Here is a 19,887-nt window from a genome sequence, read left to right as displayed (position 1 = left end):
CTTTCCCAAGAACTCAGCTTGGGGCCTCTGCTGCAACTTCTGGGATGGTAGGATGGATGAGTCCAGCCCTGAGTGCACCAACACAAATGCAGTCACATCATATACTTTTTAAGATGAAGTTAAAAACAATATCCCATATCTCAGTTTTATTTCTTTTTTCAGTAAATTGGAGGTAACAGTGTTTCTTACTTCAGAAATGTGGCATTTAAATCAGCACTTCAGAATTGACTGGGTCCAATTCTAAAATAAGAGAACAAAACCACTACCTTCACGCTGATCCAAAAGGAGCCAAGTTATGCCTGTTTATGCAGCCTTCAGCCAATGGTTCCTGATTTAGAGCCAAGCACTCTAACTTTGTGCATGTCTGCACAGGTGAACAGGTATCTCATACACATACAGAAAAACCTTTCTGAGAAAATAATCCGCTTTATCAGGAAGTAAGAGGCAACAATTGTGTCCAGTTAAGCACTGGTTCTAACAAATGCCTGATTTTTTTTTTTATCAAAGGTGTCAAAATGCGCATGATTTTCATTCTGATAATCATCAGCTTCCTAGGGAGCAAGTAGACACAGCAATTCCTGGCAGCAAGCTCATTAACTGGAGGCTGTGCTTTATCTGCCTTTCTCCAACTCCTCTTTGCTTCTGGGCTCCAGGTACCAAAGTTCCTCCTCTATTCTGCACTCATTCAAAGCCTCTCAAATTCAAACCCATTTGGTGATCATGTGCTGTCTGTATGTGACAGGCTTACAGCTGACCAGGAAACCTTGGGGTCATACTGGCTGAGGACTTAAATAAGAACAACAAAAGAAAAAAAATCCACAGCAAGCACTATTAATAATTCACCTGTCCATCATGCCAGCTAAGAATTGGAGGAAGATCCTCTTTCTTCTTGATAGATAGGCAAGAGGAAGAGGCCTGTCTGAAATGATTAAAGGAAGTAGTACGTAACTAGGCTTCGTCATGCTGAGAGTGACAGAGAAGAGGCTGGTCACTGATATTTAAAACACACATTATCATTCCATCTTCCTGTCATTCTGCTCCGCAAGCTGTTCAGATTTGTCTGTGCCAGTAAGATGGTTGCAAAAAGCAGCTGAGCAAACAAAGAAAAGTCTAAGCAGAATCTGGATTTAAAGAAATACCACCCTGATTCTGAATCCCTCCTGCCCACCCCTCATCTCCTTTCTTCTTTTTCCTCCCCCTTCCTCTTTTTCTGACTATACATCCTATTAGCCTTCAAATATACCATCACCCAAGCAGAAGTGAAACTGTATTAGAATAGGAAAGTGCTTTTATATCAGAAAGCACAGGGAATTTAACATGAGGATCAGAGCATAGCCTCAAACTTTTCCAGTCACCTCTCAATACAGTCTGAGTGTCTGCTTTTTGCACAGGTGAGATTAGTTACATCTCAGGATTTTATGTTTTGTATACCTTGTCCATGGAAACATTCAAGGCCAGGGTGCAGAGGGCCCTAGGCAACCTGACCTAGGGCTTGATCTAGCAGTTAGCAATCCTGCTCATGGCAGGGCATCAGAACTGGGTTATCTTTGAGGTCCTTTCCAACCTATACCATTCTGCAATTCTATAAGCCCTTATACTTGGGCCAGATCCTTGAGCACCACAGGGCTGAGCCACAGGACACACTCCTCAGTTCCTGAGGCACAGTGCTCAAGCACCACTCTCTCTGCCTGCCTGGGGTATAGCACATCCCAGATGCAAAATTAAGATTCCCATGGGTTGGTGTTATGTTTTCTCCTCCTCTGCAGAAAGGATGTTTGAACTGAAGGCCACTGCAGTTGTGCAGGACACACAGGCAAGAGGCAGCAAGCCCACCCCTATCTGGGGCCATGCATCTCCCAGCTCCGCAGAAGACTTACTCAAGGAGCATTTTTTCCTCTGAAGAGATGGGGAGGTGAGAATCCAGCTGAACGGGAGACATTTTGGGATTTAAACACATCTGGACTCATGCTTACATTTTGCTTGCAACGTAAGTGATCATAATGGCACTGAGGGCAGTGTGATGTATTAGAAATGGGTGAGTTTGGTCTTTCCATTGCAACATGAGCAGAGATTCACAGGAGGCAGATGAGGTACAAATTTGTTCTCTATAAAAGATTATCTTCAAAGCTTTAGTATCAGGCTGGCTATGAAAAAAAGGGAGTTTACCCACCAGCTGCATCTGATAGCAAAGCAATTGTACCAAATAGATCTGCGTGACTCCCTGAGCTTGGAGCTTTTAAATTCTAACCTTATTATTTCTAACCATCTACTTCAGACTGCTTGTCCCCAGGATGAGCCAATTCAGGTAAGATAAACCAAAGCAAAAAATTAGAATTCCCAATGCATGTATATTTTGAAATGTATTCTGTACCTGAGTACTTCCTCTATCAAATAGTGCTATTGTGCTCCTTTTTTCTGTTCAAGTTTCCATGGAAATATACAGGAGGCACTACTTCCAGAGCAACCCATGATATCAATTCTGACCATTTATAGAGATTGAAAGTGTTAAGTTGTAATACTTGACAGCTCACATCAACTTCAATTTAATGTGCTCCCTAGCTCAGGCACTAATGAATTAAGTTATATATGTATCACAACACTAAGTCTGGAATCTTGTTCGTGGATGAAGACACCTCTCAAAGAACAGAAACGCCAACAGACTTTTTGAACTCCCAAAAGGCACTGCTACACAAAAGCAACTGCATGCTTATAAACCCATCCTTGAGGATGAAAGTGCTGATGACTCCCTTGATTTCAAGGGAAATACATAAAAACATTGAGGTGAAATGAACATGAACAAGGCAAAGCTGAAGCTTCCTTTTAGGGCCTATTTTCATGATCCTGCCTATACACATGGAGGGTCCTGACATTTGTCACACAGCTGCCAACCACATCAGACTCAGTTTATAAAGATCAGTGATAAGATTCCTCAGTAATAATAACCTGCAGTCCAAATTAGAACTGTGAGAATAAAATGATCTTTTTATTTTGACAAAACACACTGGCATGGAAAAAAACTCTTTTGGAACTAGATTCAACACTGGAGTTCAGAGAGCTACCTTATTAAATGCCAGTGTTCTAATCAGAGGAAAATTCATTCATCCGCACCCAAAAAAGCTAAGAAAAGCAGCAAAAGTTATTATCTATGCTTATTGGATTGCCATCAAAAGTGATTTCCACAACATCAAGTCATGTTAAAACCTATTTTACCTTATTAATAGCCAGGTGTAATTCTTTTTTTAAAAGAAGAGATAAACTAGTATCTTATTAGTTGAGTTTTATGTTCAAGCGTCATCATAACCATTAAGCTGTCTCTTTGTTACATTTTGAAGATTTAAATAAGAAACAAACAATCTATACCAATTCCTTCAGAGTAGCTTAATTTCTCCCCAAGCTTTTCCCATTATGGTATAAACCAACAGGAGAAAAAGAGAGAGCAAAAGGAGCAGCCTTAAAGATAACACCATAACCTTCCAAAGACACACACAGCCACTTCCTCTGCACCAAGCCTTAGCAGCATATGTTAAAAACACAGCACTTCAGACATAAAAACCCAGGGAAAATGAATGGCTTCTTTTTAAAAAGAAAAGATGATGGTTATGTAACTGAAAAATTGTTTATTACACTGGTAGCTAGAGGGGAGAGGGATTCACTTAATACTTCCTATTACATAGCCCTCACACCCCAAATAAATACACGTCCATCAACTGATGGGGAAGAATACACACTTCAGTATTTTCAACGCATGCCAATGAACAAGTTAACACCTTTTGTCTGTGCTTCTAACTTCACTCAGATCTACCTTCACTTTATTCTGTGATATTGAGCCCAATGCTTGTGTGGAGCTAATGTTTATTATCAGTTATTATGTGCATCTGTGTATCAGTTCCTTAGAGAGACAACCTCAGTTATCTCAGATCCTATAACTGTTTACTATAAGTCAAAAAATATAAACAGACAGTTGAAGAGACAGATCACCAGAATTCATTATCATTTTGCCACGATTAAAACAAAATGATACAAGTATTTAGATAATAGAAGAGGAAAGAATCAAGTCTGCACCTGTTATGTGAGAGACTGTATTCTATCATGTCTGCTTTTTAACGATGTTACTTCCACATACACACTGAGCAGATAATGCACACCTTTTGGCGCACTGAATCAAAGCCTTGTCACTTAAAATAACAAAGATTTGTTAACAATGGTAGAAGACTAATAAACTGCAAGCCCTGGTAGAAGATTGACCTACTAAATCCTCATTAATTTCCTTTACTAACATTTGTTAGCATTCACTCACACTTCTCCATTTTTATATTTGGAGCAGAAAAAAAGGACTTTGGGTTTGCTTCATTCTATAAGCAGCTTTACACAATCCTACTATCTCCTCCATTTCCGTGGTTTGTCATCAGCTCATCTTCCTCAAGACATGAAAGAGCATTTCTTAGCAGCTCAATCTGCCTTTGATCAGAGTTTGTCACTTAACTGGACAGAGAAAGTCAGCAATATACAAAAGGTTTCCATAATTGTAAATGAGTCCTTCTCTGCTGAATTTAGTAAAAGTGCCATCTGTCTACCCAAAACCAGAGTTCTGTTTCTTTTGTTTTGTACACATCTGATTAAAGCAGATTTGATTCATGTTCTCCCAAATGAAAAAACTATTCTATCTTAACACTAAATACTTAAATTTCTTAAGTTGACTTCCAAAATGATTTCAGAGAAGTGGAAGAAAATAACACTGGGTTTATAGTGTCAGGCTGGAAGACTGCCCCTTCATCTCGAAGATTCACAGATGCACAGTTCATCCATGAATTGTGACTTAATAGCTTAATCCAATTGTATTTCAGTATTTCTGGTTACCAAAAAAAACCCCACTCATTTTTCTCTTCTCCTCCCTCACTCTCCTGGCATCTTGTACATGCTAGCATATTTCACATTGTAAGTCTACAGCTGTAGCTAATGCTACAGCTATCCAGAAGAGCAAAATCTAGAAAGAGAGACTTCTCTCCAACTTTAGATTAACTTGGGAGTAACAAAGCTTTTTACTGCTTATGGTGCTTATGCACTTTTGATGCTAGTGCTAAAAGGACTGGTCTAATGTTAGATATGGAGGTTGATGGCCCTGCATGCAGCAGGGGGGTTGGAGATTGATGATACTTGAGGTCCCTTCCAACCCAAGCCATTCTATGATTCTATAACTCAATCAAGGAACAATTAGGTCTTGAGAAAAAATGATCATTAGATTTGACTGGGATTTGTACTTAAACCACTTTGAAAATAATGCCTGCTATATTTACTTCCCTAAAAGCTATAACAAATACAATTAACAATTTTTCAACAGTCACCACTATTAGCTATTCATTTTCACCAGCAATGAGCAAGAGCCTGAATGCCATACTCCTAAAAACCTGCACCAGTGGAAGTGACCAACTGTTCTGACTGCTGAAACATAGCACCCACCACCTCACTGTGCTCACATCCACTGTTTGGTCAGTAAGTGTTGCAAAGGTGTTGGTTTTATATATTTTTCTTTTTTGCTACCAGTAGAAGTGGAATAGCACAACAGTTGCATTACCTAAGGAAAACTATCTTTCCATAAATAATACCTATGAAAAAACTCAAGATACATGTAGGGTCATTGGTCTTCCAATGCAACAACCTTTAAGATATTCAGGTTTCATCTTTCATTGCTTGGCTTCCTCTTTTTGGTATCCACTGGTATTGCAATGAACATCATGTATTTAAAAACTCTGCTAACCACTCCCCCTCCCTTTTTATCAATTTTTCCCTACTCTGTTAAAGATGTGGTGTTTCTGAATGACATTTAGATTGACACCTGGTACCTCTCCCCACAATCACACTGAGAATGTAAAAAAAAAACACTACCTCAGAGAAAGAACATATGTCTACAAGGTCAGCAACAGGGGAGTTTGAGCATTTCCCAGTTTTCAGAGATATAAAAAAGGAATAATCTTTAAGTTGCAGTAATAAGGTACTTTTTTTTTTTAAAGCCAGGATGTTATAACCATTTAATTAAGATAATAATGGGGCACTAAAAAAAAAGAACAAAAGTTGCTTACTATACATCATCTCAGAAAATTCCCTCTCTGACCCTCGAACCAACAGGTCATATTGTATGTAATTAATTCAGCTAAGTAGCTCTAGGGCACTCTTGAACTTCAACCCAGAGCACAAGGGAGTAGAGACAGCTAGTAACTCTGGGGAAGAAAAAATAATAAAAGAAACAGAAGAAAGGAAAAAGAAAATTAAGATGTATGAGTTCAGTTACAGTTTGGTGTCAGTCTCATAGAAGATGGGCTGCTCACTGGTACTGGGACTCAGGGAGAATAGGAGAGTAGGGAAACAGAAGCGGTTATTAAAAATGAGTTATGCTGGAAAAGCAATGCCTGCAGGTTCCTTACCAACTGAATCTGTTACACCAGACTGCAAGCTTGCAAAGTAGTCTCCAACTTAAGTGTATGTACACTTTCAGCATCAGCAAACAAGTTATTAGAATTCTTCCTCCAGCATGGCTCAAGCAGGAATCTGCTAAAACTAAGTCTGTAATTCCGTTACACTAGCAATAATTACAGAAATGTTGGTTTCAGTTAGCTTTGGAAAACTATGGTTGTCAAGCTGTTCTCAAAGAGACTACTTGAGAGAAGATTGACTTTCAAGAGTGCTGACAGTGACATGTTTTTGTGGCTTTGTAAACTGTGAGTTATCCAAGTTATCTAGAAGTAAAAAACCATTACAAAAAAAAACTACAACCACCACATCAAAAAAATACAGCCAAGAACAAATGCCTCTTTACTGATTTTTACAATGCGAGCAAGCACACACTGAACTTTATGCCTGCTTCAAGTCAAACCACAAGGCAGTGATCTCAGCTCCAGATTGTATATTCCATTTACAGGTTTTGTAGGACCAATACAAGAGATATGGACAACATGAAGTTGCCTCTATGTATATTTTCCCTTAAAGACTCTCAAATCTAAAAGATGCTTATCTACCACTGACAGTGAAACAGGTCTTCACCTCAACCCCATACTGTCAGATACATGGGAGCCATACAAGAATGTTGGCTAACTTTCCTCACCACAAACCCCTATGCTCTATTTTGTAAAGCATGAGCAGATCAAAATAACAAAAAGTAATCCAATACAGCCAGCAGCAGGTGTCCCAGTCTTCAAACTTCCTAAGCAGAACTAATGAGTGACAGGATGACAGACAGTAACAAGAAAAGCAAGCTTGTGGATAAAATGGGATTGTGTTAATTCAAAACAATTTTAGATAGGAAACCTCAGTGATATCCTGAAAAGCTGTCAGGTTAAACACAGAAATATCACTGCAGTCCTTTCTTCTTTTTTCCCTTCCTTTGTGTTATCTACGTTCCTTCCAAGGTACTTACTTTGCTACTTGTGGAAGTGTTTGAACTACATTAATGAGCCAGATTTTGGCAAATTTAGCACCAGCCAAAACAGATATTACATATCTGATAAAATGCATTAACTACATCATCATCTTAAATATCAGTGAAGTGTTTAGAACTTGCTTGAATTGTGCAGAAAAAACCCACAACAATACTTGCAGAAAGCTCAGCAACTTTATTCCAGGCCAAGACAAATTAAGACTTTGAATACACCAACACATTCAAAAAAATTCTTAATCCTTAGGCTTTTTTTTTTTTTTAAAAAAAAGCTTCTCCGTCATCAGGAAAGTTCAGGATTTGTGGTACCACTATGTTGCAGTTTTAGCCCCAGAACTAATCCATTCTCCTGTCCACGTGGGTGGCTTTCAACCCAAGGCTTGCAAACAACAAACACTGTGCACTGGGGATCATTAATGGATGAATCTGTGCCTGTGAAAGGAAACTTGTCTCCTTTCCTGCAGTGCAGCCTCCGCACATGAGCTTGTCTTTTTACAACCTAATCATGTTTATAAGGTTAAAACACACATCCTGGAGATTTCTCCAACTTTCATCGCAAGTTCTACTGCTAAACTGTATCAAACATAGACCCAACCAAATCAATTAGGCAGAACTACTGTTTAGTGTTTTCTGAACTGTTTCCATGCCATTTGCTGTCTTTTGTCACAGCTGTTGTAGACCATTCAAGCAGATCTAATACTTTAGTTTTCAAATTACTTATTGATTCATACAAAAGAGGATGCAAGGAACAGAAATCTTAAAAATATCTTCCAGTCCCAAAAATGTCACAAGTTTTTTTTATTGGATAATAGAGAAGAGTAAGCGATGCTGTGACACTCCTTTGACTGTGTTTTTAGGAAGATACTACTCAAAAACACTGAAACTCGATGTTTTCAGCTAGCTCAGGTAAGACCTCTTTTCTTGCTTCCAGTTTTTTAAACTATACTAAGAACATTTTGGTCAAAGTGAGATCATCTGAAGTTTTAACTCTTAGCATTTACTCAGTAGAAACACCTAGAGGCAAAAAGGAGATTGGACAGTTCAGGTTAGATAACAGAGCTGCGAGGAAGACTGTTGTAGAAAGCAGGAAGGATGTTTCACCTGACACAGAGCTAGGGTCACACAGACAGGGATTCCTGTACAAGAAGTTACTGACCATTGTCAACCCCACTGTCATGTAGTCCTGAGCTCCCCACCCAATACTCAAGTTAATAAAAATCACAGAAAATCTGAAGTCTTCTGACAAATATCATCAATGCTTCCACAGAAAATAAATAGCCCTGAAAATCCTAAGTATTTGTTATAGCGTAACAAAGGGAAATTACTTTTTATTTCTATATATGCTTATGTTTCTGTGTAAGAGATTCATCATCCTTGCTTTGACCCTATAAAATCTCAAAGAGAACATTGTCTTCTCATTTCTGGCCCTCAAGTAAAAAGTACTTGAAATTCACTTCCAGCTGATTTTTTCCTGAAGAAAATAGTTATTAAATAATCATCTACAAGATACTCTTGTAGACTGCTAATAAATTTCAACAAGCTTTCTATATTAAATTCATTGTTAATTTAGCAATAGATGCACCTTATATTTTCACAAGAAAATATAAGTGAGACATGAACATAAGTGAGTCATATTTGTTATGAAATCCTTCATACTACTGAGAAAGAACATGGAGAGTAAGACAGAAACAGTCTTATGTCATCTTATTTTAATAAAAATCATCATTAGTCATGTCTTGAAACCCAGTGAGGAGATATCTACCCTCATGCGGGTGCTTCCTAAGCTCCTACATGAAAGTCTTTCAGGACCGACATTGTTCTCCTGCAACAGAAAAACCTGAGGACTAAAAAAATAGACCTAGGGAATCTTACATGTCAAAGAAGCACCTCCCAACTGATCTATCTCAAGAGCACCTGAATTCACATTTGTTATAATTTACTTTTTGGGCATCACATCCCTCCCGTCCAGGGGGATCAGCAGATACAAACAGAGCTTGAGTAGGACAGAACAGTGACATAGCTGAGGTATTATGGCTGCATCTCCAGGAGAGTAGAGCCCAGCACATATCCCTTCTTGTCCACATTTTTCCAGATGCACCTGCACCAACAGAATTTAGTGTCTCATATCTGAGACCCCAGAAGCAGAAGAAAAGCCTTTGGTCTGAATACTTCTTTATGCTTTTAGTTTTCAGTTTCTTGATCTCAACTGCGACTTTTACTTTATCTGTTAAGGGTCATCCCTCCAACAAGGTTGTATCACAGAAAACATGGCCTCTATACTGCACTAAGCTCATCTGGAATGACCTGAAAGAAGGATTAAGCATACAAGGGACCTCCATAGACCAACTTGGTCCAACCCACCTCTTCAAGCAGGGCCATCTACAGCAGGTTGCCCAGTACCACAGAAACATCTCCAAGCGAGAAGAGAACAGCACCTAAACAGTTCATGCTATAGAAGTACTTCTACGGTTCATTTGATAGCAAAATTCTACGGTTCACCCTGATTCTCCCTGTTTCCATGTTTTTAGTCATATGAGAACAGGAAGACAAAATATAAATATCCTCTTGTACTAAAAGAAAATAACAGCCCAGAGAGCAGAGGTTCAGATCCCGGTAAATTCCACAAGGTATGATTCAGATTTCTTTAGAGACTAACACCACATGAAGGGGATTTTTCCACTTGAATATGGATATTCCAGCTGCTTTGAAACACCAAGAGTTGTTCAGTACAGCAAAAGACCTCAAGGAGCATAGCAGTTGAAACCACCTCCAAAGCCCTTCAGATAATCAAAACAAAAATCTTAGACTGCTTAAGGGAGCTGTTTTGAAGATGACGACAAATACAAAATTAACTCCGGTGGTTAAGTAGATTTGCAATTTACAGTTCAGAGTGAGTGAGCTATCAGCAGAGCTTAATCCAAAGGTAAGCAAGTAGCAACTCTGCACTTCAGTGTTCATTCCCCTTTGAATAGAAGGCATCAATTTAATGATGACTGGAAATGCCTGCACTGAAATCTGTAGAGGAGTCACTAATCTCCAGGTTTTGGAGGATTTTCATTGTAATGCCTAAACTTGGATTATCATTACTCTTCACATTAAACTGTCAGAGTGCAAACATGGTAGCAAACTTCTGATCAGCTTGTATTTATTATACTCATATCTGAGTAATGTTAATGAATAATTGGCAGCTGTGCTATCCAGCAAAACAACATGGCAGCATGCTGGTCAGGCTCTGAGCTCCTTGATCAAGCTGTAGGTATACCTGTTTGTTGCAGGAGAGTTGTGCTAGACAATCCTTAAGTGTTCCTTCCAATTCAGTTTATTTTTAAGACCAGTTGGGTGCAGAAAACAACAGTACAGTTACTCTCTATTGGTTTGTCCCAATATTTGAACACAAGTCACCAGAGACGAAAACACAGTGATGTAGATAAGTTTCATAGTTTTGCCACATCCAGCTCAGCAGAACTTTTCAGTCATATTTCTGCTCATTTGGTCAACTAACTGACTGGCCTTGCTTTCAAATACTCTCTGGTCCCCAGGTGGATACTCTTCAATTGTCTTTTGGTGGCTTCGGGAAGAGAACATCATATACAACATTTAAAAAACACTCTTTGTTAAAGGATTTTAGGAGTAATCCATTAATTCTAGTTTGTCTACCTGCTGATCTGTTAAACATGACACGGGATTAAATTTAATTTACTGTTTATCTGTCCCTAACATCCCCCAAACTACTGACAACTAGCAGCAAAAGGAGAGGTGTGGAAGGGAAAAGACTTATCAAAGCATCTTCAAGAAAATAAGAATCTGTTGTACTAAATTGCTCAAGACCAGGTCATGCTAAGATCCCAGCATACAGCATTTAAAAGATCTGAGTTCTGAATGTGTAACTCCTGCAGTCCAGGTGCTCCTAAAAACACGTTGGATTAGCTGGAAGTTGTTTTTATAGTACTTTGCATACAGCTTATAAGAATATCAATGACCTTCAGACCCCTCCCCCCATTTTAAAATCAGTTTCTGCTGGAGAAGCAGACTTACTGGAGAAATAAGTGCTTTACTTGCATTTAAACCATGTAAAATACAGACTGACTGTGCTTTTAGACACTTCCAAAGTAACTACAGCACAGGATAAAGCACTGGATTCATTAAGAAGTTTTAATTTACTATTAAATAAAAGGAGAAGAAAAGAATGGGAAGCTGTAAATTGAACCTTATTACTTGCCTCCTTCGTTGAAGAAACTCCTCCTACAAACAGCTTTTGTTAGTTAACAAAGATCCCTGATAAAGGGCAGCATAAGATGCCTAATATGAGAATAAATAAAATGCTGGTGTGAGAATCTGGGAGGTTTGCATGCAGCGTCTGGCTTGCAACAGGTTTCCTGCCAATAGTAGCCTGCCTGGATTGATCAGCATCTGATTCTACTTATCTAGTGACTAAAACAGAAGGACGTTCACCTTCCTCAACTACCAAGACAAGAGGATTCTGCTATTTGAAGACAAATAACAGTACAAAATACTTCAGAGGTTTCAAAATATCCATACTATAAATAGGTCAAAGTAAGAAACGGAGATGAATATAGAAGGAAGTACTCAGATAATGAAAGCTCTACCCAAAACTGAGTTGATGAAGAGATTCTCAGGTGCTCAAACACAGCATATTTTATACTAGACTGGGTAATGTAGCTGGAAAAACTGCTGAAGCATCTGCAGCTGTAGAGCTGATGTTAGCTAATGCCTGAACAAGCACATCTGTCTGAGATGGCTACAAGGACCACAGGCTTACTCTGGAAATTCACATAGTTTATTTCTAAAATTAAAAATAAATTTCCTGAGAACAACATCGAAGCAAAACGAAGCAGGCTCTCTATTCCCTTACTTATAACATTCATCCTATGCCTTGGCAATAAGGAAAGCAAAAGAAAGTCCCAAGTACCAGATTTAAAGCATGCCTTGAATTCTTATTTTGTCTACTTTACACATTAATTTCCCAAGTGTTTCCCAACTCCTATTTGGTTAAAACATTAGGGTATCTAATTCTTATTTGCTACACAAATTGCTCATTTGCAATCAAATTTCCATCAGTATTTGCTATTTTATTATTGTGCTTAACACCACTTTGCACTTTGGTATTAACTAGAGAGACATTCTAAAAAGCGACAGAATGTTATACATTGAGACTACTGTGGCTCTGTTTTTCTAACAGATAAAATCTCCATAAAGTCACTAGGTTATTCCAATTATCAAATCCCAGCATCCCAAAGGATTATCAAGCAACCAACTCAGGCTTACAGTTATACTGCTTGCATTTTTGCAAATGCTAATCAAACACTAGATGTAGTTCCAGCCTTTTTCCACAGCTGGACTAAAGTCTTCTTCAACTCAAGTTCAAAGCTACATCATTCCCACAAAGAAAGACATGGCTATATCTGGAGTCCATCCATACTTTTGAGAACCCTGTGATCCAGAATACTGTCTACATATTCTATTGTTGGTCACTGTGATCATGTAAAGCTTTTTTGACTTTCCTTTTCTCTTTGAGCTCTTCATGGTAGGGAGAGCTGGTCCACAATTCAGGTGTGCTCACACGCCACGGTAGCACAAGCATGAAACTGATGGTACTTTCCAGAGGTCAACCTGTACACAAGTGTGACTCGGTGTAATTCACAACACCAGGGCAGAAATTCTCAAAGATCAGAAGATTCAAGTTTGTATGTATAAGTTTTATCTGATACCGAGGCTTTTTTGGTCTTACCTTTGGGAGCAATATACTGAAGAGCCCAATTTCTACTCCTGGTTTATGAAAGAGCTTTAACAGAGCTGTCTCTTATTAACAGTAGAACCTGGAATAATTCCTGAATCAATGGTATAACTATATTCTTCAGTCACTATTAACCATAAGACAGGTTCAGTTAGTGAAACATACTCAGAGCAAGACTTTGGCTTGTGATTTTCCTTCCATTTCCCTGAATATTCCCAGATAACAATACTATCCTTTTGGTTAGAATTACTATTGCTTTGACATCTGAGTAACTTATTCTTTCCACCGCTACTTCTGTGATGCATGCTTTCACCCTCCCTCCTATTCATTAGGAAAACTGACTGCAAGACTACAGAAAATATAGTTCAGTAGTAGGCATGCAATGGAGAGCCAGATGGGTAAGAATGAAAAAGTCAATTGTACAAGGAAACAGGAAAATTACTGAACCACAGACAAGTTCGTATAACCTACCTCTACAAAAGTCAGCTAAAAATTAGCTTACAATCTCCTGAACAGAAATGAATTCTAGCTTTATTAGTCATTTGGGCTGGCAGATTAAAAGCCACCTAAAGAATCAGCATCTGTGATAGTCAAATGACAAGCAAGTTACAAAACAACCTAACCAGATTTGGCTTTTTATTTTTTCTTTCAGTCTTGGATAATTCAAAATTATAAATATGAGATTCCTACCCAAGCAAATGGCATTCAGTGACCTGAAATAGTGGCTGTTGGAAAGGAAAGATTTGAGAAGTGTGCGATTCTACATATATCGAATTGAAAGTTTCCTGCAGCTATTAAATTCACAGCCAAGAGTTACTGAAAAATATGGCAGCCAGTGAAAAGATTTACAGTAAATTATCTGTATTTTGAATTAGAAACTTCTAGATACTTAATAGTAATTGCAAAAATGTTATCTCTTGGTAAAATGCACATTAATCTTGTTCTTTCCCACTTAAAGAGATCGTTCCCCGGTTATTATTCAACTCTGCATTTCAGCAATTTTCAGTCCTATATCTCCTCTGCTACCCTCTATTATTGCTGATACCAGGAGAAGTCAGTTGTCAGCTAGTTGTTTCTCTCCCATAGGTCTTACCAATATTAGGATAGTTCCTACAGCCTGGGACCAAAGCATCCAGGCTGCTTGATATTTTAGGAACCTGCCACATCACTAGACTTACAGCATCTGAAGTGGATGGAAGGGGACAAAGCAATCCAGAGCCTGTCTCTGACAATCTTCAGGGCTTTTGCACATGGAAACAACTGTGAAAGGCTGCCCTGGTGCTCACAGCTCTGCAAGCTCTCTTTAGCCCTCATCCTGACAGCGTGTGGATAGACAGCAGAAATAAGAGTCACAGCAGAGCTAGAAGCAGCTGGAGGAACGCTCTCCTGATTTAATTAGTCTTTCTTCTCTGCTCAAGAAGTAGGTGTTGCATGTGCCAATAACTCTATATTCTTATAAGCAGTACTCCTTTCACCTTGAACTGCAAAGCTCACAGCTGCCAGCTGCAGCTTGTGATATCTTGAGTACATGTTTGATGAACTCGAGACATTTTCATCTCTTAAATATAGAAAAACTGAGCAGCTACCCAAGACAGGCAGTACAGCATGGAATTGTATGCTTGTCAAGGCCACATTTCAATCCCTGACTTCAACTAATAGTGCTGCAAAGCAAGTAGAACTGCAACACCAGCTGGCTCAGTCCCAGGCTAATTTCTCATACAAATATCCATGTGACAGAAATTAGCTGCTACATTGGGCATTAATTGCTTCTTTCATTGGTTTGATGACCAAGAGCATGCCATAAACTCTGTGCCAGAAGTCCACCAATTAGGCTCTGGTAGAGTGAATGTCTTTGTTGCTGTATTTATGATTTATCTACTGTAGGTGCTTCAGATGCCAGCAAGTTTCTTCAGCACTCAGAACAACAATCCCTCTGAAGGAAAGCAGCCAGTGGTAATTTACTGCCGGGTATTTACACTAGATTTTAGAAGATCAAATTGAAGATAGATTTTTTCAGAGATTTGACAATTGAAATGCACTTAACCACTATATGTTTATTAACAGGCAACAGCACAGTTGCCACTGAGAAGCTGGTTTTCTGACTTCCAGAAGAAAAGAAATTGAAAGCAAGCTGCAGATTCTGTGCTAATGTACTACTGAAAATACCATGAGATTAAACTCATTCCTTTACAATTACAAGTAATGGTAAATGGCTAGCACTGCTTTGACTTCAGCTGCTTTAAAAGGGGAAAAAGAAAAGAAAAAAATTCTATAATTGAAAAGACTGGAGTGGGAATAATTAGGCATCATGATTGTTAACCCTAATGCACAGACCCATTTACAAGGCAATTTGCAAAGGAACAAGAATTCTGATATCCTTCTTTCTCAGTATCATCCTTTGTCTCTAGCTGTTGCTTTGTTTTTTTTCCTTTCAAGATTTTAACTTCCCTAAAATACACCAGCCTCTCTTTGAAATATGAACTCTTTTCCACTTTAAAAATGGTTGGGATCCTTTTGCATACCATACATTCAGGAATATTGCTGTCCTAATTAGCTCATATTATGAACAGTCATTTTAGAGGCTTAAAAGTTCTTGAAGAAAACATTTCCTTGTAAAGATTAACTGCTTTGTTCGTATTAATACCCAACAAAAAGAGACCAAAAACAAAGGTTATGGTTTGATGTGCAATTAACTGAATCAGAACTGATGGTGCAGGGTAGGGGGGAAGAAAGCACTATGTTTCCACACTTACTTTCACTCCCTCCAGTGCTAGGATATTTAAAAAAGTGTCCACTAAGATTTCACTAAATTATTAAAAGCATAAAACGTACAAAATCAAAGTAATATGGATTAATAAAGAAATAGTAATCAATATTTTATTACAGTTACTAATGAAATACTTACCAGACTCTCTTCCATACTCTAGAGTAATTAAAAAGATACAACTCTTACATTAACACCTGGGTTAACACATCTATTTGTGCTTGTAGAAAAGTTAGCTATGTAAACTTATGCCATGAGAATCTTGTACGTGGTTTGTACATAAGCTTTTTGTGTTTTTACAGATATTATTTCCACTCTTGAAAAATCTAAAGAGTTTGAGGGAATTGATCCTAATAAAAATGAATATGTGCACAAGCACTGAAAAGTACAAAGGGAAAATAATAAAATAAAATCCAATGCAAAATTAACTTCATGGTGTCTTGGACTGAACTGACCACTCTTTAATGACAACTATTAAAAACTGCCAGTGAATAATAGATCAGTAAATATAACTGACTATTCTAGAATGGATAAAACAAACAAACAACTGTTAGATGTTGAGAAGACACAAATGGATGTGGAGACTGAGTAGTGAAGAAGCATTCTTCTGCACTGACCACGACCAGTAAGTGAAGGGAGAAAAATGGTAGGAATATCTGTGTGATAGAAAGCATCTTCAGTCATGCTGGGTTAGTTTAAGATATAATAGATACACAAACCTTTTTATCTCACCATACTTAGAAATATACTTTGAGTAAGGGCACATATTTTACACAGTAAAAAAAAAAGTTTAGACATATTAGCCAAATGAAAATAACTCAAGAGCTTGCATGTGGTTCTGCTTGTACAAATGGTTCCCACAAGTAAAATAAAACCAGACTCAGAGGGAGTAAGAATACCCACAGCTAATCATCTGGAGACATCTCCAGAAATGAATTAGGATGTTTTCTTACTATAAAAGGACTACCAAATACTTTGAATCAAACAACAGAGGATCTTGAAGGAGTCAACGAATCATTTGTCACAAACTCAAAATTACTTATTTGTCTTTTCAAGGTGTATGAAGTTTGAGTTCCTGCTTCTACAAGACCACCATCAGCCTGCACACCTTGTTCAGAAGCTTGGCAGAATCTGAGTAGGAGTGATTTTAGAATTAGAATGAGAACTGAAAACATTTATCTAACAACTTAGGTTTAAAACCTCAGCCCAAGAAGCAGCTAATACATTTTTGGAAACTAAACAAATGAATCAACTTCAGCAGGAGACGCAGAAATAAAACACACACAAAAAATTGCAAACTTATAGAATTCTCATGCCTCTGAAAGGGCTGTTTTGGTGTCACAGAAGTTATTTTTGGGTCCTACCAGCAGTTATTAACACACATGCACATTTGGTCAGGGAAGTAAGATCCGAACTTCGACTCTCACAAGATGATTATGCTTATTGCTGCTTTTAACCTCTATAGTTGTACCACATGAACAGGTTTGCACCTTTTACAGCTGCCTTTCCAACCCCTTCATTTATTTTCAGATTTCAGTTAACTGATATAACACACACCTCAAACCTACAATGCACGGTACACAGAACCATAAAAACACATTTTAATAATATTGAAGAATTTCCTTCTGAAAACACCACCACCAATGGACAATATCTCAGACTATACCTCCAAACAGATTATTAATTTCTCAATAGAATGCAACAGCCCCTAAACAAAGGAAAATACTTGCTCATAAAGCTGATAATGACTGCAGTGCAGACAACACTCGACCTGCTTTTTAGACTTGCTTTTAAAACACACATTCCTTAGTACCAAAATTCCCTCCTTACTGATCCTTCCCTTTCTATTCTTCCTTCTCTCCTCCTATTGTTCACTTCAAAAGAGAATTCTCCCCACTACCATTAAACATTTTCAATGAAAAATTGTTCTTCCAGATCTGCAACCATAGGGGCAGCAAGTGAGATTGCCACATCGTTTTTCAGTCTGTTCCATCCAAGAAAGTGAAAAGTAAAGCTTGGTCCGATCAGGCAGAAATCAACACTAAGCACACCACCATCTCCTACTCCCTTTATCCGCTAATCGCTCATTGACACCGATTCAAGTTTCCTCCTTCACAGCTCATGTAGGAATTAGAAAAAAAAAATAATCCTACCTCAGCCTCACATTGCTTTCCTTGCCAGTTTTGCTGTTATTTCCTTCTTCTTGTTCTCTCGCCTTGACATCAAAGTTACCAAGGCTGTAAACCAAAAGGACAAAACAACACATTTCATTTAGCCTCTCTAACGTAAATATTTAGCACAAATAACAATCTTCCCCTCACAAACCCACACCCCACCTAGATGACACATCTACTGATTTCTAGGTCCTAAAGCTGATATTTACTAAGGTAATTGCAGAGTCTTTAAGCCCCATTGCAGGGACTACCAGCAACACATTACAGGTGAAAATAAATTAGAGGAGCAATCATTAACAGCTGTGTTGAAATGAAAGAAAAGCAGACTTCATTTTTCTGTTCTTAAATGGAAATACAAGAAAATCTATCACAGAGACAGCCAGTACAAAACATATTTATCAAGATTTGTATTGCTGCAAGTCCTTTCTAGACCAATGAACACACCCAGCTTCACTCAAAGACACTTAGCAGTTGTTCTTACAGCAAGCTGTAGGAGCTGGAACTCATCTTAAACTCTTTGAGTCTCCCTCTCAGTAGAGAACAATAAGAAAGGGGATCCATAAAGTAGATCCCTGCTCAAAAAGCCATCTTCCTCATGACCCCAGCTACTGCAAACCCTCAGGCAAAAGGAGAGAAAAGTTGTGACCCCAGCCTTGCTCGTAAAAAACTAGGACTACACAAGAACAACAACAAAGGGCTACCTGAGTTACAAAGCACCGTGCTTTATCTACACACGGTGGACAAACTCAAAAGCATGAGCATGTACAGGCTGCCTTACAGCCTTCCCCTGCCCTCAAGACACACAAGCTTACAGTAACAACTCCCACTCACCTCACAGTTGTCTTTTTAGGCAAGAGGAACTTAGCGATGAGTTCCTGGTACCGTCTCCCATCAAGCCTAGGGCTGCAATTACAAACCAAATAGCAGGCTTTTTCTCTGAGCACCCTTTAGACGGCCCACTTAATGAGATGCAAAGTGGTCACCAAAGCCTGCTGCAAGGAGCCCTTCTTATAACCACAGGGCTCCAGGTGCTGTGGCATTACTAACAACTAACGAGTACCACCTGTGATAAAATCCACACCTGAAGGCAACAATACATCAGCTCAGCTCTGACTCATTTTTCCTAACATGTTACGACCGTTTAAAATTTGAAGATCTGTGCTTTAATTAAAAGAGTGAAAATGAAATGATATTTTAATGACCTAAGGCTTTTGAGAGATGAGAATCATAGTATCATGGAATCTATGAATTTCCCCCTGACATCTAATTTGGATGACAGGGGGAAGTTCTTTACAGAGAGAGTGGTGAGGTGTTGGAACAGGCTGCCCAGAGAGGTTGTGGATACCCCGTCCCTGGAGGTGTTCAAGGACAGATTGGATGGGGCCCTGGGCAGCCTGGTCTAGTACTGAATGTGGAGGTTGGTGGCCCTGCGTGTGGTCGTGGCAGGGGGGTTGGAGATTCATGATCCTTGAGGTCCCTTCCAACCCTGGCCATTCTGCGATTCTGTGATGGAATCGTTAAGGTTGGAAAAGTCCATGAAGATCATCCAGCCCAACCATTGACCCACTCCCACCACGCCCACCAACTAACCATGTTCCTCAGTGCTCATCCCCACCTGTGGTTCTTGAATGCCTCTGGGGATGGTGACTCCACCACCTCCCTGGACAGCCTGTGCCACTGCCTCACTGCTCTTTGTGAGAAGTTTTTCCTGATATGCATTGTGAACAGCTCCTAAACGTAAAAATACGAGATGATTAAATCAAGTCTG

General features: G+C 38.8%; 1 long non-coding RNA gene across 3 annotated transcripts in view; it reads right to left on the bottom strand.

The window, feature by feature from the left end:
- The window catches only part of LOC149917083 (uncharacterized), a 126,430-nt gene extending 107,359 nt beyond the window's left edge, over positions 1–19,071 (bottom strand). For all 3 annotated transcript variants that reach the window (XR_016468571.1, XR_016468572.1, XR_016468570.1), the window contains exons 1-2: positions 18,951–19,071; positions 18,099–18,182 (exon numbers count right to left, since the gene is read on the bottom strand). This is a non-coding gene — a long non-coding RNA (uncharacterized LOC149917083). The remainder of the gene's footprint in view (positions 1–18,098; positions 18,183–18,950) is intronic.
- Between the last annotated feature and the right edge of the window lie 816 nt (positions 19,072–19,887).

The sequence above is a fragment of the Phasianus colchicus genome, chromosome 8 (genome assembly GCF_987193195.1).
Source record: "Phasianus colchicus chromosome 8, bPhaCol1.hap1.1, whole genome shotgun sequence".
In the NCBI taxonomy this organism is placed as follows: domain Eukaryota; kingdom Metazoa; phylum Chordata; class Aves; order Galliformes; family Phasianidae; genus Phasianus; species Phasianus colchicus.
This window is presented reverse-complemented; position numbering and strand designations above follow the sequence as displayed.